The sequence below is a fragment of the Triticum urartu genome, unplaced genomic scaffold (assembly GCF_056163025.1).
Source record: "Triticum urartu cultivar PI428250 unplaced genomic scaffold, HENAU_Tu73 scaffold2, whole genome shotgun sequence".
Lineage (NCBI taxonomy): Eukaryota > Viridiplantae > Streptophyta > Magnoliopsida > Poales > Poaceae > Triticum > Triticum urartu.
Genome location: NW_028260368.1, coordinates 4,062,562 through 4,076,973, shown reverse-complemented (window position 1 = coordinate 4,076,973; position 14,412 = coordinate 4,062,562). Strand labels below are relative to the sequence as shown.

The 14,412-nt window shown below is 35.3% G+C and overlaps 7 non-coding genes across 7 annotated transcripts; 4 read left to right on the top strand and 3 right to left on the bottom strand.

Moving 5' to 3' along the window:
- Positions 1-3,232: 3,232 nt before the first annotated feature.
- Positions 3,233-3,320, bottom strand: TRNAS-GCU (transfer RNA serine (anticodon GCU)). The gene has a single exon. It is a non-coding gene; the product is annotated as a tRNA-Ser (tRNA).
- A 3,627-nt stretch (positions 3,321-6,947) lies between these two features.
- TRNAS-UGA (transfer RNA serine (anticodon UGA)) lies at positions 6,948-7,035 on the bottom strand. The gene has a single exon. It is a non-coding gene; the product is annotated as a tRNA-Ser (tRNA).
- Positions 7,036-7,859: 824 nt separating this feature from the next.
- Positions 7,860-7,930, top strand: TRNAG-GCC (transfer RNA glycine (anticodon GCC)). Its single transcript has one exon. It is a non-coding gene; the product is annotated as a tRNA-Gly (tRNA).
- A 2,484-nt stretch (positions 7,931-10,414) lies between these two features.
- Positions 10,415-10,486, top strand: TRNAT-GGU (transfer RNA threonine (anticodon GGU)). Its single transcript has one exon. It is a non-coding gene; the product is annotated as a tRNA-Thr (tRNA).
- A 507-nt stretch (positions 10,487-10,993) lies between these two features.
- Positions 10,994-11,075, top strand: TRNAY-GUA (transfer RNA tyrosine (anticodon GUA)). Its single transcript has one exon. It is a non-coding gene; the product is annotated as a tRNA-Tyr (tRNA).
- Positions 11,076-11,433: 358 nt separating this feature from the next.
- TRNAD-GUC (transfer RNA aspartic acid (anticodon GUC)) lies at positions 11,434-11,507 on the top strand. The gene has a single exon. It is a non-coding gene; the product is annotated as a tRNA-Asp (tRNA).
- A 2,600-nt stretch (positions 11,508-14,107) lies between these two features.
- On the bottom strand, positions 14,108-14,178 carry TRNAC-GCA (transfer RNA cysteine (anticodon GCA)). Its single transcript has one exon. It is a non-coding gene; the product is annotated as a tRNA-Cys (tRNA).
- Positions 14,179-14,412: the final 234 nt, after the last annotated feature.

The window sequence follows — 14,412 nt, the reverse complement described above, 5'->3', positions numbered from 1 at the left end:
TCAATAGACCTTTGTCAATGGAAATACAATGGTAAGAAAACAAATTAGATAGAAAAAGTAAATAAAATAGGGGCTTATGTTGGATTGGCACGATATAATATAAATCCAAATAGGATTAAAAAAGAGGTAAATTGTGTCTAAATAATTAGACAACTAGGAATACTAATAATCTTCTCCTATCCTATTTTTTGATTCATTTAGTTCTTCAATTAACTCAAAGTTCTTTCTTTTTCTTTAAAGAATTCTGCCTTCCTTAAAATATCATAAACAGTTCTTGTTGGTTGAGCACCCTTTTCAAGGAAATAGAGAATAGCTGGAACATTTAAACAAGTTTGATTCTTTATCGGATCATAAAAACCTACTTTTTGAAGATCTCTTCCTTCTCTTCGAGATCGAACATCAATTGCAACGATTCGATAGACAGCTTATTGGGATAGATGTAGATAAACAACGCCCCCCCCTAGAAACGTATATGAGGTTTTCTCCTCATACGGCTCGAGAAAATGATTCGAATTTCTGTCGATAATAATAGAAATTAGACTATGACGTGCATTAATTTCCTTACAGAAAAAACAAATTTCATTTATACTCATGACTCAAGTGGGCTAATTTTGCCTGACAAACTTCGAAGGCAAAATCCTTCCAAAATTTTTGAGTCGTCTTTAAACTCTTTTCTTTGTCTCATTTCGAACGAATTGACTTTTATTCCTTATTCTAATCCAACTCTGTTGTTGAGACAATTGAAAATTGTGTTTACTTGTTCTGGAATCCTTTATCTTTGATTTGTGAAATCCTTGGGTTTAGACATTACTTCGGGAATTCCTATTTTTTTCTTTCAAAAGAGTAGCAACATACCCTTTTTTCTTATTTCCTTCGATAAAGCATTTATCTCTTCTATAGAAATCTAATAAGAGGGATTGATTCTGATATACTTTTATTGGACTTTCTTCTTATTTTAACCTTTCGATTTATTTCTATATTAAGGATAGACTGACAAAGTTGGCCTAATTTATTAGTTTTCACTAACCCTAGATTCTTTCCCTTGATAAAAAAAATTCTGTCCTCTCGAGCTCCATCGTGTACTATGTTACTTAAACCCAGCGCAAATTTGGTTCGGAACGAATAGAACAGGCTATGTCGAGCCAAGAGCATTTTCATTACTATGGAAAATGATGGATAGCAAAATCCACAATCGATCATGTCCTTCAAGTCGCACGTTGCTTTCTACCACATCGTTTTAAACGAAGTTTTACCATAACAAACATTCCTCTTTTCATTGCAAAGTGGTATAGAGAATTGATCCAATATGGATGGAATCATGAATAGTCATTGGTTTAGTTTTTTTATACTAATTAAAACTTGCTATCTATGGAGCAATATGGATAAAAGAAAGTAAGTATTTATCCGGGAAGCCTCCGCCAAGATCCAATTTATTTAAACCCATATTAAAATTCTATCATATGAATGAAACATAGTTTGAAAAAGACGACTAAACAAGTTTGCTTAAAACTTATTTATTCTTAAATTTCCACCCTCAACGGATGGCTCGAGATGATCAATCTTGAAGTGAGAAAAGAAGGATTGACTCTTCCTCAATAAATAAACTATCAACCTCCAAAAAAGTTTAATTAATTTAATTACTAGAATTAGAATTCTAGTAGTAATATATTTTTTCAGTACCAAAAACAATTAACTATAATAACTAAATAAACTATTCCAATGAAAAGATTGAAAGTTTTTGGTAGTTATAGAATTCTCGTACTTCTTCAACTCGAATACCAAAAGGAAGAAAAAAATATGACTAAGTGATTTTATAGTAGAGGCATATCCTGAATGTGCTTGATAGATCCCATTTTTTCATGAAAATAAAGATAGTCAATTTGACTGGACTTAAGACTTTATTATGTTTTCTGAGAAAGAATAAGATATCATTATTCTCTTTAATAAACTTTTGTCTCGTACGGAATACTATATGATTTCACCGTTTGTTTCATCAGAAACAATCTGGGACGGAAGGATTCGAACCTCCGAGTAACGGGACCAAAACCCGCTGCCTTACCACTTGGCCACGCCCCATTTCGGGTTTTATGCGACACTAATAAACACTAGTATGTTTATTTGTTATTCGTCAATACCATTTCAATTACATAAAAAAGGAGGGATATTCTCTTGCTAGTATTCTACACATGCGGATAATATAGAATCAAAAAAATGCATTGATCATTACATGGAATTCTATTAAGATATTATATGAAAGTCGAATTTATTCCACTCTCATTTGAGAGTGCGAATACAAGGAGGTATTTTGTGTTTGGGAAAGTCCGAAGAAAAAAGATTTTGAATCTGCCTTTTCCTTCTTTCCCTTAAAAAAATAACTCAAGAAAAATCCAATTATTTACTCTACAAGAATGAAATGCTTGTTATGCCTAATATACTTAGTTTAACCTGTATCTGTTTTAATTCTGTTCTTTATCCTACTAGTTTTTTCTTTGCCAAATTACCCGAAGCTTATGCTATTTTCAATCCAATCGTGGATATTATGCCTGTTATACCTCTATTCTTTTTTCTATTAGCCTTTGTTTGGCAAGCTGCTGTAAGTTTTCGATGAAATCTTTAGTACTCTGTATGCCAAATTGAATGATGTGTTCATTCCAAAAAAATTTTAAAATGGGTAAAAGCCGAGAAGTTTTATATTTTTATATTATGAACCTTCGATTCTAAAATTTAAATTCTTCTACATTGAATGGGTAGCTACAGCAATAAATTTGGATCAGCCTTTCTACTCCCCTGCACCTAGGTTGAGCAGGTACCTAAAGGTACCTACACAATACCTAACCACCTAACCCTATTTTTGCTATTGATAAGAGTGCTTATTATAAAAGAATTCTTGCAATTTTTTTCAAGAATTCTTTTTTGCATTTTTAGGTATAAAAAAAAACCATCCTAGTGGATCCGTGTGGTAAGGAAAAACTGGTAATCTATTCCTTAAAAAAAAATCTTGGAGATTATGTAATGCTTACTCTCAAACTTTTTGTTTATACAGTAGTGATATTCTTTGTTTCACTCTTTATCTTTGGATTCTTATCTAATGACCCAGGACGGAATCCTGGACGCGAGGAGTAAAAATTCAGTTTTTTTTTTTCTTATTGGATTTGTTTCGTACATTTATCTATGAGAAAATCCGGGGGTCAGAATTCTTTCCAATTCGAAAGTCCCAAATGATCCAAGGGAGCGGAAAGAGAGGGATTCGAACCCTCGGTACAAAAAAATTGTACAACGGATTAGCAATCCGCCGCTTTAGTCCACTCAGCCATCTCTCCACGTTCCAAAGCGAAAGGTTTCCGTGATATGATATAGGCAAGAAATAAGAAATAACGGTTGCAAAAAACCCCTTTTTTTTCTTTCAAAAGTCTATAAAAATTATATTGCCAATTCCATTTTAATTATATTCTTTTTTCTTAATGTTAATAAAAAAAGAAGAAAATTCTTGTTTTTTCTTTCTAAAAATCGATATTGGCCGAGAGACAATCAAATAGATTTTCTCTTTAGCGGGCATTTCCATATAGGACTTGTTATAATTATAATAAAACAAGCAGGTTATATAAAAAAAACGCTTTTTTTGTCGATTATTTATCAAGAAAGCAAAAAGGGTTCTTATCAAATCCACCATAAAATTGGAAAGAAGCATAAAGTAAGTAGACCTGACTCCTTTAATGATGCCTCTATCCGCTATTCTGATATATAAATTCGATGTAGATGAAATTGTATAAGCGAATTTTTTTTATTTCCTTAGACTTAGACCGCGCAAGACAAGAATTTTTCGCTATTTACGATTTCATATTCTTGTTACTAGATGTTCTATAGGAATAAGAAGAAATCGCAACTCCTTTGCGCTACACATAAAATTGGATTTCGAAGGTCCATTTTTTTTTTTCAGAATCCTCTATTATTTTAGTTCTTCCACCCATGCAATAGAGAGGGAATGGGAAAAGAAGGGTTACTTTTATTTGCATTTTTCCCTTAAAAGATAGACTTTGAAATAGGAGTCTTGGAATAATGCTGAATTCAAAGGTTTATTTCTTTCTATAGTATAAGAAAAACAATTTATTTCTATTTCTATAGTATAAGAAAAACAAATAAATAGTATAAGAAAAACAAATCGAATCAAATTCATGGATTTACCACGACCTCGGTTGTGACTGTGACTCCATAGATAAAAATGGGAAATTTCTCTCTTCGAGACCATTGAAAAAGGGCATTGAACGAGAAAGAAATCGTCCACAGATAATAAAACTATCATATGCCTTGGAAAGTGATATGAGGTGCTCGGAAATGGTTGAAGTAATTGAATAGGAGGATCACTATGACTATAGCCCTTGGTAGAATTCCTAAAGAAGAAAATGATCTATTTGATACTATGGATGACTGGTTACGAAGGGACCGTTTCGTTTTTGTAGGATGGTCTGGCCTATTGCTCTTTCCTTGTGCTTATTTCGCTTTAGGGGGTTGGTTTACAGGGACAACTTTTGTAACTTCTTGGTATACCCATGGATTGGCTAGTTCCTATTTGGACGGTTGTAATTTCTTAACCGCAGCAGTTTCTACCCCTGCCAATAGTTTAGCACACTCTTTGTTGCTACTATGGGGGCCCGAAGCACAAGGAGATTTTACTCGTTGGTGTCAATTAGGCGGTCTATGGACTTTTGTAGCTCTCCACGGGGCTTTTGCACTAATAGGTTTCATGTTACGCCAATTTGAACTTGCTCGGTCTGTTCAATTGCGGCCTTATAATGCAATCTCATTCTCTGGTCCAATTGCTGTTTTTGTTTCTGTATTCCTTATTTATCCACTGGGGCAATCTGGTTGGTTCTTTGCGCCGAGTTTTGGCGTAGCAGCGATATTTCGATTCATCCTTTTCTTCCAAGGATTTCATAATTGGACGTTGAACCCATTTCATATGATGGGAGTTGCCGGAGTATTAGGTGCGGCTCTGCTATGCGCTATTCATGGAGCGACCGTAGAAAACACTCTATTTGAGGACGGTGATGGTGCAAATACCTTCCGTGCTTTTAACCCAACTCAAGCTGAAGAAACTTATTCAATGGTCACTGCTAACCGCTTTTGGTCCCAAATCTTTGGTGTTGCTTTTTCCAATAAACGTTGGTTACATTTCTTTATGCTATTTGTACCCGTCACCGGTTTATGGATGAGTGCTATTGGCGTAGTTGGCTTGGCTCTGAACTTACGTGCCTATGACTTTGTTTCCCAGGAAATCCGTGCAGCGGAAGATCCTGAATTTGAGACTTTCTACACCAAAAATATTCTTTTAAACGAGGGTATTCGTGCGTGGATGGCAGCTCAGGATCAGCCTCATGAAAATCTTATATTCCCTGAGGAGGTTCTACCACGTGGAAACGCTCTTTAATGGAACTTTCGTTTTAGCTGGTCGTGACCAAGAAACCACCGGCTTTGCTTGGTGGGCTGGGAATGCCAGACTTATCAATTTGTCCGGTAAACTGCTTGGAGCTCATGTAGCTCATGCCGGATTAATCGTATTCTGGGCCGGAGCAATGAACCTATTTGAAGTGGCCCATTTCGTACCAGAAAAGCCCATGTATGAACAAGGGTTGATTTTACTTCCACACTTAGCTACTCTAGGTTGGGGAGTAGGGCCAGGGGGGGAAGTTCTAGATACTTTTCCGTACTTTGTATCTGGCGTACTTCACCTAATTTCCTCCGCAGTCTTAGGCTTCGGTGGCATTTATCACGCGCTTCTGGGACCCGAGACTCTTGAGGAATCTTTTCCATTCTTTGGTTATGTCTGGAAAGATAGAAATAAAATGACTACAATTTTGGGTATTCACTTAATTTTGTTAGGTCTAGGTGCTTTTCTTCTAGTACTCAAGGCTCTTTATTTTGGCGGTGTATATGATACCTGGGCCCCTGGGGGGGGAGATGTAAGAAAAATTACCAATTTGACCCTTAGTCCCAGTGTTATATTTGGTTATTTACTAAAATCTCCTTTTGGTGGAGAAGGGTGGATTGTTAGTGTAGATGATTTAGAAGATATAATTGGTGGGCATGTATGGTTGGGTTTTATTTGTGTATTTGGCGGAATTTGGCATATTTTAACCAAACCCTTCGCATGGGCTCGCCGTGCATTTGTATGGTCTGGAGAAGCTTACTTGTCTTATAGTTTAGCTGCTTTATCTGTCTTTGGTTTTATCGCTTGTTGTTTTGTATGGTTCAATAATACAGCTTATCCGAGTGAGTTTTATGGACCCACCGGGCCAGAAGCTTCTCAAGCTCAAGCATTTACTTTTCTAGTTAGAGACCAGCGTCTTGGAGCTAATGTGGGATCCGCTCAAGGACCCACAGGTTTAGGTAAATATCTAATGCGTTCCCCAACTGGGGAGGTTATCTTTGGAGGGGAAACTATGCGTTTTTGGGACCTTCGTGCTCCATGGTTAGAACCTCTAAGGGGCCCCAACGGTTTGGACTTGAGTAGGTTGAAAAAAGACATACAACCTTGGCAAGAACGACGCTCAGCAGAATATATGACCCACGCTCCTTTAGGCTCTTTAAATTCCGTGGGTGGCGTAGCTACCGAGATCAATGCAGTTAATTATGTCTCTCCTAGAAGTTGGTTATCAACTTCTCATTTTGTTCTAGGATTCTTCTTTTTTGTGGGCCATTTATGGCATGCAGGAAGAGCCCGAGCTGCTGCAGCAGGTTTTGAAAAGGGAATCGATCGTGATTTGGAACCTGTTCTTTACATGAACCCTCTTAACTAAGATTTTCTTATTTATACCTGTTCTACTTTTTTTCTGTTCTGGCTCGGTTATTCCATCTAGCCGAGCCATTCATTCCTTTTTATGAAAGAAAGATAAGGGACAGAAAAAAAAAATAAATAAAAATGAAAGAAACAAACGTATTCAATAAGCAAAAGGAGAGAGAGGGATTCGAACCCTCGATAGTTCCTAGAACTATACCGGTTTTCAAGACCGGAGCTATCAACCACTCAGCCATCTCTCCACAGCCTAATCCTTATTTTACTCCTACAAATAGAACATAGCCATATAAAAAATAAAAAGATTTATTAGCCTCTAGAAAGATATCAGATACAAGTTCCTTTTCGATATATCTCTGTATACTGTATACACGGATACAGGATCCGCTATACCCGCTTGTGAAATAAAGAGTAAATAATCTCTTCTCACCCCCATATCCAAATAAAAAAGCGGTTTAAGTAATAAATTTGAATTAAAGAGAAGAATCAATGGATTCATGATTAAACCCCTCCTACTTCTTGTATTTTTTTACAATTTTGGTTTAAGTGAGGGATCAAATATGTAGTCAACTTTATTTGATGGTAGCTTGGAGGATTAGAAATATGACTATTGCTTTCCAATTAGCTGTTTTTGCATTAATTGCGACTTCCTCAGTCTTAGTAATTAGTGTACCCCTTGTATTTGCTTCTCCTGATGGTTGGTCAAATAATAAAAATGTTGTATTTTCCGGTACATCATTATGGATTGGACTAGTCTTTCTCGTAGCTATTCTGAATTCTCTCATTTCTTAAATGAAATTTGGTTAATATTTATTAACCCCATAAAAAAGAAATAATAAAGGCCATTTCTTCTAAAAAATTAGAATAGTGAGACGTATTAAAACGCAATTTGCGTTCCGAATTGCTAGCTCTTCTCTTTCAGTATTATGAAATTCCATTCCCATTAGAATATTCATTGACAGATAATAAAAAAAGGAAAACTCTAATATAATAGAAAATGAAATGAAACGGTCGACCCAGACATAGAAGGTCGACCCAGGCGGATATACGCTATAAAATATATACCGTAGCGAGCGTAGTTCAATGGTAAAATATCTCCTTGCCAAGGAGAAGATACGGGTTCGATTCCCGCCGCTCGCCCGCTTAATTTATCAAAGTACTATGATAAAAAGTTTAGTCTAGTTAACTGTTTAACTACTTATATTAAATTAAGTATTAATTAGGTGTTAGTCTAGTGCCGTATCCCTTACTATCTTACCCTTCCTTTGCATCCCACTCAAAAAAAGAGGGCGCTCCAGAGGCAGAAATAGAACTCGCCAACAGAGCTCCAAAAATTGGGTATTAACTGAGACAAACAACGGGCAAACTTTTTTTAAAGGGAAGGGAGAGGTAGACTGTCCCTTTCGTTTCATTTTTATTTTCTGCAGGGTAGGGAGAGGCCTTGCGCCTTCTTTTTTTGAAGGCAAGTGACTTCGCAAACTGCTCAATTTTGCCCTCTAGGGCCGGGAACTAATGAATAAAAAAGGGTTGGATACGCCCCTCTACCATACATATCTAGAGAAATAGAATAGTCCTTTTATACAGACTGCTAAGTGCGGAGACGGGAATCGAACCCGTGACCTCAAGGTTATGAGCCTCGTGAGCTACCAAACTGCTCTACTCCGCTCTGGAGTACCAGAAACTGGTGGACAAAAAAGGCTTGAATACAAGCCTCTAACATGTCTAGACAAATAGAATACTCCTTTTATACAGAATGGAGCGGGTAGCGGGAATCGAACCCGCATCGTTAGCTTGGAAGGCTAGGGGTTATAGTCGACGTTGGTTGATTATTTTTAACGTCTCTAATTCAAAACCGAACATGAAATTTTGATTTCATTCGGCTCCTTTATGGATATTCTCACCACTTAACATCTATGTCAGCTTTTCTATTTGAATGGAACCAAAGCTCTCCGCTTTCTAGATGATCCTTATAGAGTAGGAGATAGAAATTCTATCTAAATTCATCTAATCTACTTACTTCGTTCCCTAATTTCATTCAAGAGATCCTGAGGAAAAGAATTGGGTTTCCACCGAGCTGAAACAATATGCGGATGGTTCTAGTAAACCAAAACTATCGTTTTTTAGCTATTTGGCTTCCTTATTCCTTATTTTAAGAAGATTTAGTTACGATTGGAAATCAACTTTTTTGTATCTTCATCCATAGATCCTTTACTCATATTTTCAAAATTGGAATACTTAATCCAATGCAAAATTATGCTTCGCGACTCTGTACTCATAATCCTATTTTTATTTTGGATGCAATTTAAATTAGTCTTTGGATACAAATCGCCAGAATGTATATTCTTCCTCAATATGCTATTGAGAGGAAAAGGATTTAATCCTTTATAAGAACTAAAGTTTTCATCGGAATATAAAAATAAAAAACTTAAGGATGCCTTAAGTATATCATTTCAAATTCAGTTATTAATAGAACGAATCACACTTTTACCACTAAACTATACCCGCTACATTGTAGATTATGGTATAAATGGTACCCTTTGTCAAGGATAGCCATTTGACAAGAAGGCTAATTCCCCCTTATTGAATCAGATGGAGAAGGTTCATGACACTGAGCCGTTGGTACTTCTACTTCGATCGCTCGCCTTTACTTTAGGATTTAGATAGCCCCTCTGGTCTGTAAAAAAAATCTTTTCTTACCATGCTAATAGCGCCTGAACCAAATGTATTTATTTTGATTAGGATCCTATTCTACGGTTACGACTACAATAATAATTATTTACTTTGCAAGGACGTAAGTGTGTCAGACTGCTAAATTGTTTTATTATTCCTACAATATAAACTAGGGGATATAGGGGGTAACACTGTCCCTATAAATTCCTTTTTTCCTTTTCTTTTTTGTCCAGAATTGAACAAAAAAGAAATTATGGAAGATGTTTTCTTCCCCCATTAAGTCCGAGCCATAGAGTAAGAGTGAGATGAGTTTTCCAAATTCATCATAGACTTTCCCTATGGCTTGATAGAAGTAAGCAGCAAAGAGTCGTAACTTAAAGAAAAAAACGGACAGGGCCGACAGATTTACCTGATGTAAAGAAGATCCTAAAAGTCTCTGATTAGTCGACTCTCTCCATTTAACACTTTCCTCTCTCTCCTTTTTTCCACTGACTCAATTCTAGTTTATTAGATTCTTGTTTAAAAGAATGCAAAAAGTTCAATAGAACTAAGAACACATAAAAAATAGCATAGAGGATCAAGGCCATTACCAAAAGTTCCTCCCAAGGATCCTATATCCTATTGGGTATCTGTTCCCCGCCTTTTCCCGCTAGGATCGGAAATCTTATATTTTCCATATCCATATACCGTTGAATCCTTGGGGTTCCAGAATCCGCCTATTTTACTAGTCTTCGGAAACGGAAAACCCTGAACCAAGAAGAGTTGGATATGTTATGTAGGGTATGTTTTTTTTTATTAATTTTATTTTGAGCTCTCAAGATATCGATATATACATATACAATCTCTACATAATGTCTCTCTCTCTATCTCTATATATTATATATATAATATGTACATTATGCAGTAGACCCATAATGGGAAATCCAAGTGGCTAATTTTTGAATTAAATAAAAAGCCCTTTTAACTCAGTGGTAGAGTAATGCCATGGTAAGGCATAAGTCATCGGTTCAAATCCGATAAAGGGCTTTTTAAATTAGTGGTAGAGTAATCTCGTGCTAAGACGTAAGTCGTTGGTTCGAATCTGATAGAGTACTTTTCTACTAAATTGATTCACTTTTTTTCTTTGTTTTTGAAACTTTCTCTATATTTTTAGAGAATTTTATGACTTAGTGCGGGATGGATGCATTTTTGGTATGAACACTAAATGAAGCACGGAGAATTAATCTATAACGATCAACTAAAAAAAATCCTAGATGAAAACATAACAGAAAAGTTGGAAAAACTCTTTGCTTTGGATCTATTTATACTTTTCGAGTATATTGACAATTCCAAAAAACTGCTCATACTATGATTATAGTATAATCACGAGCGGTTGTATATGGCCCTATCGTCTAGTGATGCCCCTATCGTCTAGTGGTTCAGGACATCTCTCTTTCAAGGAGGCAGCGGGGATTCGACTTCCCCTGGGGGTAGGGAGTATTATGAAAGGAGGTTAATCATAGATTAGCAAAAACCCTAGAATAAATTCTTCCTGGGTCGATGCCCGAGTGGTTAATGGGGACGGACTGTAAATTCGTTGACAATGTCTACGCTGGTTCAAATCCAGCTCGGCCCAAACCAAAAATCTAGGGCTTCGTGAGTATGAACTAAATCCTTTTGTTTTTCTTCCATAAAATAAAATGTCTGATCTATAGAAATAAAAGATAAAGAAAAAAGGGAAATTTTTTTTTCTAATCCATATCTCTCTCATTCCTTTCTTACAAACAAAAGAGTTTTTCTTATTGAAGGCTGGATTATTATCCATTTTTAGTGATAAAAAATCACGACATACTAGTTATGTCACTCTCACTATACCCACGTATAATATAATATGTGGGTATGTAGTATATGATTCGTCTATTTCTTAGAGTACGAAAGACGAATCGAATCTTCTTATGGTTCTATTTAAGAATGGGTATGCCATACACCCCGCGGGGATTGTAGTTCAATTGGTCAGAGCACCGCCCTGTCAAGGCGGAAGCTGCGGGTTCGAGCCCCGTCAGTCCCGAACTAGGGTTCAATGAATGGAGAAATTGATATTTCCTTTTTCCATGAAAAAAAGGGGCAGGGAGCAAGATCAAATACCCACAGGGCACCCTTACTTCACTTTTTTATTTTGCATCTCTCATTAAAGAGGGAGGGAGGGCATATAGGAATTTTTTTTTCACTACTCCCAATCGATAAAGAAAGACACACATACGATATGTGGATTAGTAGAATTTAGGATATTATATTACTCTATCTTTCTTTATGATGATACCATCCTCATCTTAATTTCCTATTCCACTCTTATGGAATAGAGTACCGGTATTTTACCGGAATCCATACATAAATCGTATTCCCTTTTTATTTCAGACCTCTTTTCCCCATCTCACTTCTACTGCTTATTTGGATGTCTATGTGACCCATAGAAAGTGAAAGTTGGTCATATAATACATACATAATTGTATGTATAACTATAAGAAAAAGGAAGGGAAATTGTATAAGATTAAGAAAGTATAAGATTAAGAAAGCTCGTGGGTTAGAGATATAGAAAAGAAAAAGTAGAAAAGGATTAAAAAAGAGGGAATTCCTAATCCAATCAAAAAACCCATTTTGGTCTTAGTGTGGATAGAGGATCTTCCTATGTTATACTATATAACTCTCATCCGTGAAATATAACTCTCATCCATGAATTGATTTGATAGATCCGATATTCATAATATTGAATTGATTCAGTATTATCAGAATGCAAGCCCTACCCTTGAATTTACAAGATACCCCTTTTTCCTCTCCATGGGATTACATCCCGAGTTATTGTGAAAATAAAAAATAAAGAGGTTATGGAAGTCAATATTCTCGCATTTATTGCTACTGCACTGTTCATTCTAGTTCCTACTTCTTTTTTACTTATTATTTATGTAAAAACAGTCAGCCAAAATAATTAATTGGAATTCCAATTAATCATTGAAGAAATTAAAAAGGGATTAAATAAAAAAAATCCAAGTCTTAAATGAAAGGATCTGGTTGGAATCTTAAAGTGTGGTAGAAAGAACTACATATAGTTTTTTCTACGACACTTTAGATTCTTTCTATTATATTATCTTTGAATCTACATAGAATAGATTAGTAGATTGAAATAGTTAAGTAGTCTAATTCAATTTCTTTTTTCATTGCATCCACTTAATTTCAATCAGGTCAAAATAAAAAAATCTAAGACAATTCTTGACCAAAGAATCCATGGAAGGAAAGAAAAATAATATGAAGAATAGACTATAGTAAAAAGTAAAAGGAAATGGAAAATGTGTGATATGCCGTGAATAGTTCCGTGGAAGAAAGTCTAATTTTCTTATGTATAGAACTTTTTTTAACCATTCGTCATTTCTAGTAGAAATTCTGAATTGGTATAATGGCTCTTTCTTACATTACAACTTACAATACAAGAGTTTCTTACAGGAGTGAAACAAAACTAAAGAAAAAGATTAAAGAATAACGTTTGACAAAATGATTAATGCAAAATGATCCATTAAAGAAAAGAATTGATACAACAATTTGATTACTTAATCAATTAGTAGTATCCCTAGAGTCCACTCCTTCCCCATACTACTAGTGAAAGAGAAAATGTAAAGACTACCATTAAAGCAGCCCAAGCGAGACTTACTATATCCATCTAAATTATGTCTCCTATTTCTATGAAGGGATTATTCTACTATTGATCAATAATCATAGTGGAATCAAGGGTACAGAGTCAAAAAGGGATTCCGCCCTAAGGCCATGGATCAATCAGTTCAAGGAATTTACTCCTAACAAATTCTTATAGGAATTCTGGTAGAATTAGAGAGCATTAAAAATACGAGATACTATAGCCCTTTTTTCCTTAAAAAAGAAAGAGTACGGGAATGATGTCCTGAATAGAAGAAGCGGGAATAGGAAGATTTTTTATTCCTTTTGTTACTCTTTTTTTTTTTTTTAAGCAAAGGACGCCCGAATATACCATAAAATTATCGATAGATAAATATTTATTGGATACCTACCGTTACCTAATGTTTATTTTTGACCTAAACCCTGCAGCCTTGCTTTGTATCATTCTATGAAAGAATGAAGAGATTTTATCCATAATACAACTCCTAAATTGATTTTTGATCGACCTATTTAATCTGATTCTCGTTAGAATTAAGTAGTCCTTACTTTAGTGTATGTAGGTAACATAAGATGTACGATAAAAAAATGTATAATAATTAGTAAGTCTTGATATTCTTTCGTGGAGTCCCTTCTTGAATCTTAGATTGAAAAAAAAAAAGAATGCCCCTTAGGGACCTTTCTTTGGATACCAAGATTTCTGACATCTTATCCTCGTATTTTAAAATTATCAAATCGAATCTCAATTAAGAACCAATTCAAATTCATATAATAAAAGAATAAGGAAACACTACCTCACCCCTATTGATAACCATTTTGGCCACTACCGTCAAAACAAACCCTAACCCTAGTTTGAGGATAGAACTATGGTATGGTTTCTCTAAACCCAGTATCGGCAGGCCCAGTTACTCTCTTGCCCGAACTTATGCGAAGTAAAAATTTATCGAATTCGATCAGCACTATAAAAAAAACCTAAGTATTTTATTGATCAGGCGGCACCCAGATTTGAACTGGGGATAAAGGATTTGCAGTCCCCTGCCTTACCGCTTGGCCATGCCGCCAAAAAATCCGATCAAAAATCTAGAAAACAGCAAGTATTCATCCACGTTTTCTTACGAAAAGCCCCTTTTATTTTGAATATAATTCTACTTACTTTTTTCCAATCTTTTTCAAAAAATCTATTCCTGCTTTTTTTGATCCAGTTTCTATTATTCTCCTCGATAGATTCTATCTTAAAACATACATTGTTAACACAATAAAACTTCCCATTTCTTTCTATTGAGATGAAAAAGAAG